Source organism: Parasteatoda tepidariorum, chromosome 7, assembly GCF_043381705.1.
Source record: "Parasteatoda tepidariorum isolate YZ-2023 chromosome 7, CAS_Ptep_4.0, whole genome shotgun sequence".
NCBI lineage: Eukaryota > Metazoa > Arthropoda > Arachnida > Araneae > Theridiidae > Parasteatoda > Parasteatoda tepidariorum.
The window spans coordinates 27881168-27898771 of record NC_092210.1 but is presented as its reverse complement, the minus strand read 5'-3'; the positions used below and the strand labels follow the sequence as shown (position 1 = coordinate 27898771).

Sequence of the window (17604 nt, the reverse complement as noted above, 5' to 3'; positions counted from 1 at the left end):
GGTATATTATTGAAGAGGGGGTCTGCTATTCGATCTGAATCCCTCCCCTTCATCATCCCCTTTCTTAAATGACTCATTTTAATAATCAAAGCAAAAGAAAGGAATACAGGATTCATTGAGCAGGAATTTTTTTATCGATGCAATTAAAAGAAACAACTTTATTTCAATTTGTGGGACAGTAGAACAGTTGTATCTGCTATCCACTAGAGGTCGCTATTTTAAGGGGTGCACCCACGCAGTTTTCGGGATATGCGGTGAAGCTCACAGAACAAGATCGTTTCGACTTCTGATCGGAGGGAAAATTATCAACTTCTCTCAAAGCGTTTGGAGGAATAGGAAAAACTTTAGTGGAATCACTGCAATTTGGTATCATTATGATAAGTGGTGAACAAATTGTTTGACTTTAGCGGGACAGGTTGAAAAGAAAATGAAAGAAATCTTATATCTCTTCTGAGGTGAGATTTACTTTTTTCAATTCATTGTTTTAAGAAGAAAGAAAAAAAATATGACTTTAAGAAGATGAATAATATTTTTTATATGAATGCTTCTTCTATTTCACCTGCTTTTAACTTATGTCTTCTACTCCCTTTTTATTATAATTTTCAGAGTTTATCAATTAAAAATTAAGTATTTTCATTAAAATATTTTTCTAATAAAATTTATAAGTAAGTAACAGAATAACCTATCTCAAAAAATATATTCTTATGGAAATGCTTACAAACTTCTAAAGCTGTTTGAATAATGGTATACACGGTAAAAAAATCCGGATCAAATTACCGTAAAAAGTACCGGGACTCCATGTTCTGGTGCATTTAACCGTAAAATCCCTTTTTATTGAAAATTTTACTTAGCGAAAATCTTATATATCGTAATTTTTATTGTAATATGTACTGAGGTATCACCGAGTTGCCTTAATTTAATAACTACTAATGTAATTTACTGTAATATATACTGTGAAATCACTGAATTGCTTTAATTTAATAATTATTACTGCAATACGTTATAAATATTTATGCTTAAAATGGATTTTACGGACGATACACCCATGTAGTCAATACTTTCTACCGTAATTCTTTACGCGTATTGCGTTAAAACATAATATAATAACTATAATTTGCTATATCAAATTATCATATCAATATTTATGATGAATAGTTTTTTTGTAATTTATATACCTTTAGAATTTCATTGGAAGTCAATAATTTGTATAATAAAATTTTAAGTTGCATCTTCATGCCAAGGAATATTTCTTTATACCTAACTAGCGCATTGTAATATTTATTCGACCATAGTATCTAAAACAAATGACAAAAGCTCTTATAGATATTTCATATAACATAGTGAAAGTATCGGGAGACCAAAGACTCGTATTGTCATGTAGACGCAGGTTTGAAAAACAAGTGATTTTTATTCGGAACCCAAGCCTGACCTATACTATTCCTATTTATAGCATGTTGTTCTCTTGTTTCGTTAAATCAAACATGTTTACGCATGCTTTCTTTCTACCTATACGAATATAAGTTGCTTACTTTAAAAAATAAAGGAATTAACAAATTAACTTTGCAACGAGAGTGATGGCGCCAATATATATATATATATATATATATATATATATATAAATATATATATATATATATATATATATATATATATATATATATATATATATATATATATATATATATATATATATATATATATATATATATATATATATATATATATATATATATATATATATATATATATATATATATATATATATATATATATATATATATATATATATATATATATATATATATATATATATATATATATATATATATATATATATATATATATATATATATATATATATATATATATATATATATATATATATATATATATATATATATATATATATATATATATATATATATATATATATATATATATATATATATATATATATATATATATATATATATATATATATATATATATATATATATATATATATATATATATATATATATATATATATATATATATATATATATATATATATATATATATATATATATATATATATATATATATATATATATATATATATATATATATATATATATATATATATATATATATATATATATATATATATATATATATATATATATATATATATATATATATATATATATATATATATATATATATATATATATATATATATATATATATATATATATATATATATATATATATATATATATATATATATATATATATATATATATATATATATATATATATATATATATATATATATATATATATATATATATATATATATATATATATATATATATATATATATATATATATATATATATATATATATATATATATATATATATATATATATATATATATATATATATATATATATATATATATATATATATATATATATATATATATATATATATATATATATATATATATATATATATATATATATATATATATATATATATATATATATATATATATATATATATATATATATATATATATATATATATATATATATATATATATATATATATATATATATATATATATATATATATATATATATATATATATATATATATATATATATATATATATATATATATATATATATATATATATATATATATATATATATATATATATATATATATATATATATATATATATATATATATATATATATATATATATATATATATATATATATATATATATATATATATATATATATATATATATATATATATATATATATATATATATATATATATATATATATATATATATATATATATATATATATATATATATATATATATATATATATATATATATATATATATANAGTTTTAGGAAGCATGGGAAGTTTGTATATATCATTGTTTTTTTTAGTTCCGCTCCCTGTCGCATTTAAAACCAAGAATTTTCCCAACGGACAGCAGTAGGGGCGTATATTTCCTCTACGGGGGATTAGTAAGGGATGATTTGGTATAAGAGCTTTTACCATGGAAATGCTAAATCGCGCTTGAAATATTCCTTTTTTTTTTTTTTTAATTTTTTCTTAGAATTCAGATGCAAAAAAAAATTGTATTCTTTTAATAGTAAACTTAATTACATAAAAATTAAATTAAAAATTGTAATCATAGAAGGGACTATGTTTCTCCATTTATAAAATTTTAGGGGGCGAAAGTCCCCTTTACCCCTCGGGTCTAATTTCTCTGTATGACGCTGAATCCTCAATCAAATGCTTTCCTGTCTTCTGAATCAGATTTAGAATTACAAAGAACATTATATTGCTCAGAGCGTTTTATAAAACAAGAACTTAATGCTTGGTTTTTACATTATAATTTTATTTCTTGAACGATTTTACTAGATATGGAGAAAAAAAATTTTACTCATAGAGAATAAATATTATTAAATCAGTTATCTATTTTAGATTCCCCATTAGATTGCAGACTTGTTTCACAAAATTTTCAATACTTGCCCTATTTTATTGAATGAAAATTGTTGTCACAATTTTTTTATCTTATAAAAAGAATAATTTTTTAAGGAACAATAAAAAATTCCGGATCAAAGTATGGTATAAAGTACCAATACTTTGGGTGCATCATCCGTATAACTATGCGTGTATAAATTAATAATAATACAATTTGGGTGTGTATCCGTTACTGTAAAATCCACTTTTACTTTAGAATAAAAAACAGTAATTTTTACAGTAATACTTATTTAGAGTGATTGTGCTGTTATTATTACTGTAAAAATTACGAATTTTTACAGTAATATTTATTTAAAGTGATTGTGCGGTTATTGTTACTGTAAAATTTACGGTATATCAGTTTTTTTTATTCCATAAAAATGGATTTTATTGGCAAAAAGTACAGGCACTCTGAACTACCGAAATTTGATTCGAAATTTTTTACAGTGTATTTTGATATTGAAAAATAATGCTTGTCCAAAATTTCACAAATTATATTTTAATTCACTTCATTTCCTCTTTTAGTTAAATATTTCTTTATGCATACAAAATATTTTTTTTTGTTAATATTTTGTAAGTGGTGCAAAACTTAAATAAAAATGAGCAATTATTTAAATTGATAAAAATATGCACAGCTAAGGGCTCTTCTGTAGTTTTAAATGTTTTTTCGTGTACTTTTAAAAACGTTATATTAGGAAAACATTCCTAGCCGCATACGATGATACTTAGAACATGGAATAAAAACCATTTATTCAGTTGAATTTACCAAGTGGTGCCACCTGTTGGCAAAAGTCGCTGAATTTGAATTAAATTGAGGGATATTATTATTATGATTATTATTTTTTATTGATTTACTTTTTTTACGTCTTTCAAGAAATTGAACAAAAACGCAGGAATGAAAATAAATAAATTGAAGTATGAAAGTTAACACTTCTCTGTTTCAATATATTTTTACCGTGCTAGATTGTTGACCCTGAGAAAGATGCAGAACTAATTTTGAAATCCAGAATTTTCGGTAAACTGTTGCCATACAAACGGTAAACATTACTGAATGAATGATTTATATACCGTAAATTTTGGTTTTATTAAACAGAATTATGTTTCTTTTTTCTCATTTTTTTTTATTTATTTTTTACCAGAATTGTCAATCGTAAACAAGAAGACAATTACACCAGAATTCTTTTCTCCGTGTAGATTATTTTATAAAAGGAACGAAATAATTCTTAAAGTCATACGAATTCCACATTACTTTTCTTGTATTTAATTTTAAAGTGTCTTGAACGTGTTATTTACTTTATTATCGATCCTCCATGAGTTAAAAAAGAAATAAAAATCGACGTTATTTAATGTTCCTAAGTTTAGGAGTAAGGTATTGTTTGAACAAACTTGTAAATTAAAATAAAAATTAAACTTAATTTCAAGATTAATTTGAGTATACAAATGACGTATAAAGCATTTGTTTGAAATCCATATGCTTACCGTGTGTAATCCGTATGCTCCACTGAACTCTTCTGGTTTGGAAACTGTGCCTTGCAATTTCAATGCAGAACTTAATTCTTCTCAAAATTGAAATTTACGGACATTTCAAGAAGTTATTGCCGTGTATCTGCTCATACAGAGAATGTATCTGTATCAGCAATTCCAATTCCCTGAAGGAGTCCTTAGCATTAATATCCATGTTGATATCTAGACATGGAAGATACAATATCAGTTTGCAAATATAGATCTCTGCATTCTAGACAGACTTACTTGCAATATTCGAAAACACAAGTTATTCCATCTTAATTTCGTATACTAACAAGAATCTTTTTTTATGATATTATAGCATACGATAATTTATAATATATAATATAAATTAATTTATATTAATTATAAGCTAAGTAATTTAAGATTTGCACATTTCAACTCAAATAAAAGTTGAACCGCTATTTTATCGTTTGTTAATTGAAACAATTGTGTTTTCGTTCTTAAACAATACACAAATTGCTTATGTTACGTTTATATGTAACGATATGATAACAGAAGGGGTTTCAAACTAATGATACGCCCATTACCACACTGATCTAACAGTTTGGTTAAAGTTAAAGGAGTATAGTAAAAATTACATCATTTGTGGCTCTATGGGAACACTGAAAAACTCTGTTATTTTTACTAAAACACTTTGGTTATGATTTTGGCAAAAATAACAATAAAATATAGTTTTATAATATGTGATAAATTAGGTAAATGTAGTAAAATTTTGTAATTTTGTCTTGATACTTCAGAGCATGACGAAAAAAGAACATTTATAGTGTTAAATTTGCTTTTTATCTTAGTATATTTCACTAAATGCGTAGTAATAGAAACTATAATTTTGAAAAAAAGAATTTCCAGAAATCCGTTAACATATGGGCGAAAAAAATCACTAAATGATTGTTTAAAATACCGTATATTTCGGTTTTATTCAACAAAATTATGGCCTTTTTTTCTCAAGGAATGTCATTATCATACTATACGGCAATCTAACCTAAATGCTTTTTTCTTATCAGAAATGTCATAATCATGCAGTACAGTAATTTTACTAAAAATGTTTCCTCCGTCAACCGGTACATGTATACATCACAGAAATCAAACTCCTGTTACGAAAAACAAGATTAGAATTATTTTTTTATCCATTTCTTTTTCAGTTTTAGGAAGCATGGGAAGTTTGACCTGTCTTACACAAAAGTGATTATTGCAAACTATTGTTGCCTAACAAAATTTACAAGTTCACATTATTTTATAGTTTAGATTGTTTACAGCTGGTTAGAATATTATTTCTACCAAAATAATAAGCTACACTTTTAAACAAATGAAACTAAACTTTTTATAAGTTATTTTTTTCAAGAGAGTACAAACTTATTCCAAACTTTTTGTTTTAAAGAGGCATTGTCCTCAAGTAAAAGATTTCGGATAAAATTGTCGTAAAAAGTATCTGCACTCAAGGTGCCAGTACTTTTTTCGTAAAATCCATTTTTACTTTCACATACCACGGAGCAAAAGATCTACCATAATTTTTACAATAATAAGTACAGTAACATCACTGAATCACTTTTATTAAATATATATTACGACAAAAATACGTATAGTGCACCCAAGAGGTTGGTACTTTATACCGTACTTCGATCCGAATATCTTTTCAGTGTAGATTAATTATTAAAATTGCACGTAAGTAGCAGGAATCAACAGCCTATAGAAGTATCAAACATTTATTTGCAATAATATAAAAAATATCAAATAGACCAAAATAACAAATATGAATTGAAATTGCTTAGTAAAGTTAGTTTCAATTAGCAAACTGTCTGGAGTATAATTCTGTTACTCACTTTTTTAGTGTTTCTTAGTCATCTTCGTAACGTTTTGTGATGTCTTTTCATGAAGTTCTTCTTTACAATGTTGTCTTTGACAAGGGATATCTGTCATAATCCTTTATTTGTTACGAAGGTTCGATCCTCCGTTAATAGCCAATTTGTAAAAATAAAATAGATAGAATAGTACTCGTAAGAATAAAACGCTATAGAATAAAATAAATTAATAAAAAAATATAAAACATAAAATAAAAAATAAAAGACATTATCTTGAAATAGAATTGAACTTTGAAATATTAATCTAAACTCAGAAAGTATGTTTTTTTTTCTATGTGCGTTAAAACAGACGGCTCCAACAACAAATACTTGCCTATAAATAAATAAATAAAAAGAAGCGGGAAATGTCCTCTTATTCTTCGTTTTACTAGCAAATGACAGATTAAATGAAACAACAGGCAATATTGCTTAATCACATGGCGCAATTTGATGCTCATCAGCTGAATTAACGTTCAAATCTAAAAAAGATAGGGTGAGTCAAACGACTCATACTTTTTCAAAATTCTTACTTTAAAAGAGTGCTATATTAAAACATATGTTTTTTAAAATATTTTTTAAAAAAAATGAAACAATTTAGACATGTTTTCTGTGATGCCTTTAAATTTTTTAATTACTGTTAAGAAAAAAGAATTTTCAAAAATCACCACAGATCTACATCTTGTACTACAAAAACTATTTTAAATAGAGAGATTTTAACGTTTCTTTTCAATTTTAGTTGTTGTTGATTCGTTTATTTATTTTTTTATTTTCTTATAAGTTTAAACAAATTTTTATCACAATTTATTATTTATCTTAACTTTAGCGCCACTTGTTTTCCTATATGTTTTGCATTAGTATTTATAAACAACTTTAAAATTCACTATTCAGGAGACTGTACTGCATTAATTTTCGAAGGTAGGCTGCAAGAGTTTCTCTTTACGAAAAAAAGTTTTTTCTTGTCATTTGGTACATTTCAATTTTTTTAAATGGGTATAATTGTAGCAAAGAGTATAAGTGGTAGAAAAACAGTTAATTAATTCCGATTAATATTACAGTCATCATTAATAAAGGTAATTTAGTCACAGGAAAATATAGAGCAAAAAAAAAAAAGATCTTTCAGGTAAAAAAAAATTCTTCTCAGATAAATTTCTTTTAAATCATTTAGTCAATGCAGTTTTGTGATTCCTAACCAGCTTAAAATAGGGGTTCAAAACTGATTTCTCTATTATTTTCGATTCTTTTAAGGTTTCATACTATACAATGAGGGCAATTTAAAAATGGTTGTAAAATGAGACAATTGTAGCAGCCTGTAAGAAGTAGAAAAACGTGAGGCTGACGGTAAGAAGATGTTTTAAAACTGCGAGAAAATAGAAAATTCTCTACAAAATTTGACTGAATTCACATGCTTCGGGTGCAGACGACAGAATTCGTTTCGTGTGCTATGATTCTTAGAAGGACAAAAAGACCTAGATGGAAAATAAAATTCTGGTGAAAATATCGTGCAGTTTTATAAAGACAATTCTGGTAAAGATACCAGAATTTTTTTTTTAAAACTAAAATTCATGATATTTATACCAGTTCTCTAGTAACGGTTTCATTTCATACGGTAACAGTTCATCTGATTCTGGTTTTCAAAATTATAGTTCCTATTTCAGAAACTTGTTAAGAAATACAAAACTCAAAAGTAAATTCAGCCGTATAAATGGTTTTTCTTGTTGTATTCTAAGGTATAACACAAAATTTTATTGTCAATTTTACCAAAATCATTACTTCAGTAGAAATTGCATTTGTTAGCAATTCAGCAATTCTCAATTGCTATTAGGTAGAATTCTTCGGTGAAAATTACCAAGCTTTTTGCTGTTCTCATAGAGACAGAAGCGCGGTACATTTTACCTTTTTCTGGTTGTTTTTACCATACGTTTTTCTCCCTGTGAGAGTAGCATTTGCAATGCCAGTATTGCGAAAGGGGAAAACATAAAGCAAATTTTGTGAAACCCGAACCCGTCTGTTAGACTCAATTGCGAAATATTAGTCAATGACTGAGATCAAATGTAAGAATGGTCGTTTATAAATAATAATATTGACTTAATTCTTATACTTATTATCTAACGAAAAAATACTTAAAAACTTGATACCTAGATTTTATTTTAATTTTGTTACATTTACTATCCCAATGGGGATACAATTGCAAGTTAAGTTTTAGCATTTTATTTTCCTTTTTGCTTGTTCTTTTGCTTGTCAAATTATTCAGTGAGAATTACCCGCATGCTTAGTTATTCAGTAAATGAAAAATTTAACTTATTAACGGGTTTTATTTAGGCATATCAGGTCTTACAAAATAAAGTAAAAATGCGATTAAATTACCGCGGATATGATGGATGTAAAAAAATACTAATTTTGACAAAGAACGAAAAGTTCCAAAAAACAATTTCGTTAATTACTTCTCATAAAGTAAACGAGAAATGATAGTTGTTTGAAACCATTATCATTAACTAAGATATTTTTCGAACATTAAATCCCGAAAGCAGGAATTCTTTATTTTTATATGCGCGAAAGATATTTATTGAATATTGGTTTAACAATTTGTTTTACACTATTCTTTTCACTGAAAAATGCAAAAAAAAAAAAAAAAAGAAATCTATATATCATAAAAAGATTAGTCTGTTTCAAGCGTTCTCATTGGGCAGAAAAATCACCTGATATGATATTTCATAAGCAAAGAAGATCTAGTTATCTCTCTCTGGCATCAGAACAAAATTAATAAATGAAGATATAACAGTAGAGCTGTTAATTATTTATTTAGATTTAACTAAACAGGAATTATCAGTCGTATTTTATCATCTCTAAATATAATTATCTGCTATAATGACTTTTGGATCGAGTTTGATTGAAATTGAAATTTTGAAAATTGAAATTTAAAAAATTAAAAGTGCTGTTCTGTCACTGAAACTATAAAGTAACAAATACTGTATGAGGAACAATTATGTTAACGATATTTAAGTAACGGTGTTCAGTTAGAAGAAGTTTTTTTTTTAACTATGTTAGCATTAATTAATTGTGTTAACATTTTGTCAATTCAGGATGCACAGGGTGGATTTTTTGGCCTCTCTTTCAGGGCACCTTATTTGTAGGGCCAACGTTATTGCCACAGTAAGGAAAGATAGTACAGAGAATGAAAGAACATCCATGCCTTGCCCGGGATTCAAACACAGAACTATTCCGATGCAAGGCTAATTAGGAAACGTTAAATAATTTATATTTTATTATATAATGAGTAATATTTACTCTTAAAATAAATTTTATGTAAAACTATTTTTGCCAACTGTCTTAGCCAACATTTTTAATCAAAATAATGAATACAAAATCACTTTTTAAAACTGAAAATATTTTTAATTATTTTTTCAAAATGTTTGCTAACTAATCTCAAGTATTTGTTAGCTAATATTTAATGAGTTTTAATTGTAACCAAACGCTATATTAACTGAAAAAAGTGTTTAGGGGTGAAATTGATATGGTATTCGAGATAATACAGTTTTAATTGTATTCCTATAGAGTTGAAAACATTGTCAATAGAAGAAAAAAAGTTTTTTTTTTATTGACTGATTTGTAATTTCGATGTAATAATTTTTTTATAGTAAGAAACAAAATTGATTTCAGCGTAATTGTGTGGTTTGGTCAATAAAATAAAAAGTTGAAAAAGTCTCCTAATATCAAATATTATTCTTTAATATTTGTAAACTATATAATAAATTCTACTTTGTTAGTTGAAAATATAATATGCATACTTTAATAGTACGCATGCTTGATATTTTAAAGAACAAAATGTAACGTTCCATGTGTTTTGAAAAAAATTGTACTTTTTAAATTTCCGATTAGAAATATAACGAAATAAATCTTCATAATTCAATAATATTCATTAATTTAAACATTTTATTTTATATATTTTAAGTTTCAAAATTAAACACAAAAGCTTACTTTCTCTGAATTAACATGCTCTTTTTTCTATCGATGGATGGATTTGGTCTCAAAAGTTCGGTAAGGGAAGTGTTGAAAGTTTGGACCATCCATGTTAATTTTACTTTGTGCATATTTTACCAATTTTGCCGTATATCGATAAATTTGCAAGTGAGTTGAAAATTTTTTGCCCACAGTTATTAAATTCGTTTATCCAAATATAATTTCCTGCAAAAATATACATAGTTATTTTACTATCGAAGTTATTATTTTATTAATAAAATTCGATTGATTATTTTATTAATAAAATTCGATTGATTCTTTTATTAATAAAATTCGATTGATTCTTTTATTAATAAAATTCGATTGATTATTTTATTAATAAAATTCGATTGATTATTTTATTAATAAAAATAGGAAAAAGGTTAAAATGTAAGGCTTTAAAGAATGTAGTTTTATGTGATAAAATTCAAAGTTTGTATGAAATCAGTAGAGCTTTAAATAATGACAAATCGAATTACAATTAATAACTTTTTGAAAGTTTCTTTTTCAAAAACTATTCAACCAATTTCGCTCAGATTTTATATTTTGCCGAGTAAAATTACATTTTTTAAAAATGTTAATAGTTACACAATTTTAAATTTAGACTCATACCTAACAAAATAATAAAGATAACTAATTATTAAAAATTACTTTTTTCATGAAATTATAATTGGATATACGAATTTTCTAATTACGCACATTTTTTTTTTCAATTTGCATAAAAGTTTCTCAAGGTATGGCAAAATATGCAAAAAATAAAGCTAACATTGAGGGATCCAAACTTTCGACTGCTCTACTTTCTCTTTTTCATGCCTGCTCTTCAATTTAGTATTAGAAAAAGTAATAAGAGATTCCAACAATAACATCAGAGGAAATATTTTTAATAAATATGTACAACTGTTAGCCTTTGCTGATGACATAGACATTATTGCTGGAACACCTATATCACTAAGACAGGCTTTTATTTCTTTAGAGAAAACGGTTCTCAGGATGGCCTGAGAATAAAAGAGAGTAAAACTAAATATTTGTTCTGTACTAGAACAAGCTTCAATAACACCTATTTAGAAATTGAAGAACATAAATTTGAGGTTGTTAACAATTTCGTTTACTTAGGTTTTGTAAGCAAAAACAGGAACAATATTACAATGTAAATACAAAGAATTATGATAGTCAATAAATGTTTTAATGGAATTCGGAAATACATAAAATCTAATGGAATTCATAGAAAAACAAAAGTTTTATTACACTGGTGTGCAAAACTTAAGCAACAAGTGGTTTTTCGGCCACAGCTCCCCAACAAAGTACAAGATAGCCATGAAATTGCAGTATAATATGCACGTAATTCAGTAGAAAGATTATTTGTATGCAAATTTTAGAAACAAAACGTCGTAGGTGATGTAAGTGTACGTTAACCATGTGGGTCGGCGCGGGCAGGTCAAAGCTGTGATAAAAGGATGAAGAGCACCGTAGTTAAAGACATTCGCTGCAAGTGCAAATGATTTGTTTTGTGAAACATGTCTTCAAGAAATCATTTAGACGACTTTACTCGAGGAAGAATGATTGGGAAGCTTGAGGAGGGGCATAGTGTGACCAGTGTCGCCGAAGAGTTCGGGATCAACAAAAGTGTTGTTTCGCGTGCTTGGAATGCCTTTAAAACTACTGGTACAGCTTTTCGGAGCGTTGGTGGTGGCCATCCAATGAAAACAACACCAAGAGATGACCGTTACATTGTCCTCCAAGCGAAAAGAAACCGTTTTCAATCAGCGAGCGCCATATCTCAGCAATTGTGCACAGCCACAGGACGACAAGTATCAAGATTTAAAGTGGCCAGACGCCTCCACAAAGGTGACTTATTTGCTAGACGTCCTGAACGCTGCATACCTTTAAAAGTTAGCCATTAGTGGCACCGTTTAGAGTGGTGCAGAGAACACGAAACCTGTACACCTCATTAATGGAGTCGCGTCCTCTTCACAGATGAGAGTCGTTTTAGTGCAACAAGCGATTCGCAACGTCAGTTGATCTGGAGAGAGGTTGGAGCTCGATTTCATCCCAATAGCATCGCGGAAAGAGATCGTTACGGTGGTCCTGGAGTTGTCGCCTGGGGTGGCATTATATTCAATGGGCGGACTGAGCTTCAGATCTTCGACCGAGGTTCTGTAACTGGAGACCGCTACTGCAATGAGGTAATTCTACCCCATATGCGTCTGTTCCGAGGGGCCATTGGACCAGACTTCATTTCTATGGATGACAATTCCCGACTACACCGTACTGCTAATGTTCAAGAGCTACTGGAAAGTAATGATATCACACGAATGGATTGGCCTGCTTACTCTCCAGATCTAAATCCCATACAGCATGTGTGGGATGCATTAGGGAGACGTCTTGCGACATGACAGTATCCCTCTGGTAACACCCATCAGCTGAAAGATGTGGTAAAGGAGGAATGGAGACGTTTACCCCAAGAACTCCTGGATAATCTGGTGCTTAGCATGGAGAGACGATGCCAAGCAACAATTTCAGTAAGGGGAGGGCATATCCCATACTAGGGAAGATCTGCCAGTTGTACTTACGCTTCTTCAGGCAATCATGTGCAACGCCACTATATGTCAAATAAAGCCTTTTTTTGTTCCATACCCTACTTTAAGCTTTATATTCATTTCTGCGCCATTATTCTTTTACCATCGTTAAGTACAAAATAATGTACATCATATTCAAATTTCTTGTCAATCGGATGATTTCTTGTAGAGTTTTATGACAAAAAACGTACTTGTTAAAACGTTGCTTAAGTTTTGCACATCAGTGTATATAAATCTCTTTTAAGGTCAATTTTAACATATGCTTGTGAAACCTGAACCATATCTTGTACGGATGAGGTTATGTTGGGAACCTTTGAGAGAAACGTCTTGAGAAGTATTTTTGGAGGAATTCAAAAAAATGGTGTGTGTCTTAGAAGATCAATTCTAGAGCTTTATCACTCATATAGAGAACCTAACATTATTAACTTTACTAAACGACAAAGAATTAAATAGGCAGGCCACGTTATCAGAATGGACGAAAACCATACCACAAAAAGAGTTTTCAATGCCAGACCAGTTGGCACACTAAAAAGAGGCAGGCTGAATTTGAGATGGATGGACGGCCTAGAGAAAGACCTTTTGATCTTAAAAAATAAAAACTGTAAAACGCTAGCAGGAAAAAGGTAAACCTGGGAAAAACTTCTTGAGAAGGACAAGGCCCACCTTGGGCTGTTGAGCTATTGATAATGATGATGAACATTGAGGGATCCAAACTTTCGACTGCTCTCTTCGCAAAGCTATTGGGACCATGTATCCCAGATTACCCCTAAACTATGAAGGTCTGAAATTCAAATCCTTCGAAAAAAAAAGGTATGTTCATTCGGAGAAACTGTGTTTTTGATATTGATTTTGTAATATAAAATATCGTATACTCTAACTATTTGGAATCACTCCCTCGAACTATTAAGATTGAGTCCGACTAAGTGAAAATCAATTCGTTTGGGACCAACAGTTATTCAGGGAGTTTATTTTTCTTTTGTGCATTATGCACATATTATTCTTAATTTATATTTTCGTTCGTCCAATTTAAATTTTATAACACACACTCTGCTCTACGCCACTCGAAAACCCTTACGATTGCATCCTTGTTTGCTGACGTCAAACATATTTTAAAATAAAAATAAAAATTATTTATTTGGGAACTTGAACACGAGAAGAAGAGAAATGATTATTCCCAACTATGTAATTCAAATCGCATTTAACTAATTTCATATAATTGATATCACGGATGTGTGTCGAATCTGATTGGCTTCTAAATCGATAAATGCCACCATTTACTTACGATAACAATGATTTACTTACCAGTCCAATTAACGTATGCCAAGAAATATTCTTATAGAGAAGGTTAAGCTCTCGATACTACTAAGTGAAATTCAAACCTCTTTATTTTGACTACCATTGCAACTTCGTTTGCAACTGAAATTTTTTTTTTTTTAATTATAGAAACTCGTTTAAGGTTGTTAGCCTTTTGGCTAGAACCTTAATTTATATTTTCATAAAATAATTAAGAAAATACTCATTAATTATCAGGAAAACTTAACTCTCCGAATTTTTTTTTTAAAGTTCTATAATTATTTTTTTAGACTTATTTTAATTACATGAAATCATATGGTCATGGTGTACTACATTTGAAAGATCAAAAAAAGTACAGCATGACTTTAAGGTCACTCTGCACTGCTTATACGCAATTTTACAAAGAATATAAATAAATAAAACAAATTTTCTAGATTAAATATAATTTATTTAGTGTTTAGTTTTTGAAAAATGGTAATTCAATATGCTTTATATAAAATATTGTGTATTAAAGTAATATCACGGAATTATTTTATAATAAAATGAATTACAGATAAATAAGTACTTTATAAATAAAAGAAAGAAAGAAAATTCTTGAAATTATTTTTTTTTAAACTAATGAGTGCCTAATATTTCCGGATCTTTGGTTAATTAAGGAATATCAATATATATTTCCAGAATTTTAAATTATAAATATATATATTTCCGGAAATATAAATTATCCATGCATATATTTCCGGAATATATGAATTGCACATATTTCCGCATCCTCATGTTATTTGGTTCTATCATGGGCCATTTACTTTTTACCTTATGCAGCGATATCTTGGGGAACGTGCATTTCCGGGGCAAACGTTAAGAAGCCCTGGGGGTCATAAATAAATACCTTTATGCGCTTCTAAAAAAAGTTCCAGTTTTTATTTGAAATCTAACACTTTTAAATCCTAGACATTGAATATTTATTGCTAAACTATTTGAAGTTTTTTACATTTTTTAAAACAATAAACGTCAATAATATTTACTTCTCTAATAATTAGTAAGTAAATTACTATGCAATACTCAATATGATTGTTTAACGCAAGCATGAACTCATATCATAATTTTAATTTACATTTTGCTTTTGTTTATAATCAATAAACAACATACAGAAATTATTTGGTCCCCGCAAAATATGTGCACAAATTGCTAGTTTTAGCAGTTCCCGATTGCTCGAACAAAACTTCCTTTTGGAGGAGTTAAAATTTTCTACACTATTAGAAATTTCTCTGAAAAAATGGCTAATTAACTATCTATTTAATTGTTATTTTACCATATTTGAACAAAATAGTCAAATAACCATAAGCAAGATGGTAATGAAACTATTAACAGTGAGAAAAATAACTATTTACTATTATTAAAAATAACTATTTAGGTAACTATTTTTACCTAAAACAAGGTGAAAATAGCAAGATTTTTATTACACCAATTAAGCACGCCTAATGAAGCAACTTAGTTCCATGCATCTGCTACGTGTTATAGCCGAGAGAGCTAATCTGTCAATCTCATGACTGATTGATCGGGGGTTCGAGTCCCGGCTTTGACACCTCCATTTCTTTGACACACTTAAAAAATTTTCAGTGTCCTGCACTCTCCAATGCCCATTATATTACGAGAAGCCTAGCTCTTATGTTCAGTTAAATTTCTTGTTTCACGGCTTTGAACCCATGGTAGCTGTGAACGGTTAAAAAGCCGTATAGTTTTGTATTCATAATTTTATAACCATACTAGTTGTAAACGGTTTCAAAACCGTAGAACTGAAAAATATTCCTTACCCTAAATTTTACGGTAAATCGGATGGACAGACTGCTGCCGATTATTTTACGATAATTTTAGAATGCAAATTCTAACAGTGTATGTTGGTGATTTTCCGGGACATAATTGTTTAGAATTTGAACTTTAAACTCGGACTAATTGCACATTTGCTGGCGTTGATCACTAATAAGTGAAATATCAAGGTCTTTGATTTCTATGCACTGTTAGGTAACTTCTCAGTTTTTTCTGCAGAGTTAGTGGATTTTTGTTTGATAGCAAAGTAGTTCTTGTACCTATTGCGGTAAGACTTTCATCCACTTTGTAAAAAAGCAGAAATTATTCAAATTGGGAACGTAAAACACCGCACCGAACTCATCAGCCAAGAGAAATAAAATTATTTGTAGAACGAATTCCTCTTATTCAATGACCCAGTAGCTGATAAAAATTTAAAACAATTCAAAATTTACCACAACTAAGCAATTTTATTCTCTACTTTTATTTTTCGTGAAGGAGAAAGGAGAACCGTAAAACCAATTACAACAATTTCTATTATGTCTTAAATAATAAAGCAGCCCAAAAATAAGTTTTAATAAACATTTGTAATAGATAGAGAATTCAAAAACATGTATTATAATTTAATCGTATTTTTCGTTTTATGTGGTTAAATAATTAATGCAGTAAATGGCTTATATATATATATATAATTAATGTATTATGTATTAAGTAATGTATAATGTATTATGTATTAATAAAAGAATTAAATCTCTTTCGTTTTCATAAAATGTCTTTGTTAAAGAATAAGCGTAGAGAGATTCTATTTTAGGAATTCAAGGCTGAAAACATACCATTGAAATATAAATAGATTTATATTTCAAGGGAAGAGTTATTTATAGAATCGTGCCCTTTTTCAATTCCATATAAGGAAGCAGAAATGATTTTCCTTAATGCGTAAGGATACAAGGAATGTACGAATGTGCCTTTTTACTTCAAATCTATGTTGGTATAAAACGTAAGAGCGCATAGTTTTGCGTGTCCTTTTCATCAT

The 17604-nt window shown here is 27.5% G+C and overlaps 1 protein-coding gene across 1 annotated transcript in view; it reads left to right on the top strand.

The window, feature by feature from the left end:
- The first annotated feature begins 222 nt into the window (after positions 1-222).
- Positions 223-17604, top strand: part of LOC107451710 (uncharacterized) — a 145107-nt gene continuing 127725 nt past the window's right edge. The window contains exon 1 of the mRNA XM_016067889.3: positions 223-455. The gene's annotated coding sequence lies outside the window, so the exon portion shown is untranslated. The remainder of the gene's footprint in view (positions 456-17604) is intronic.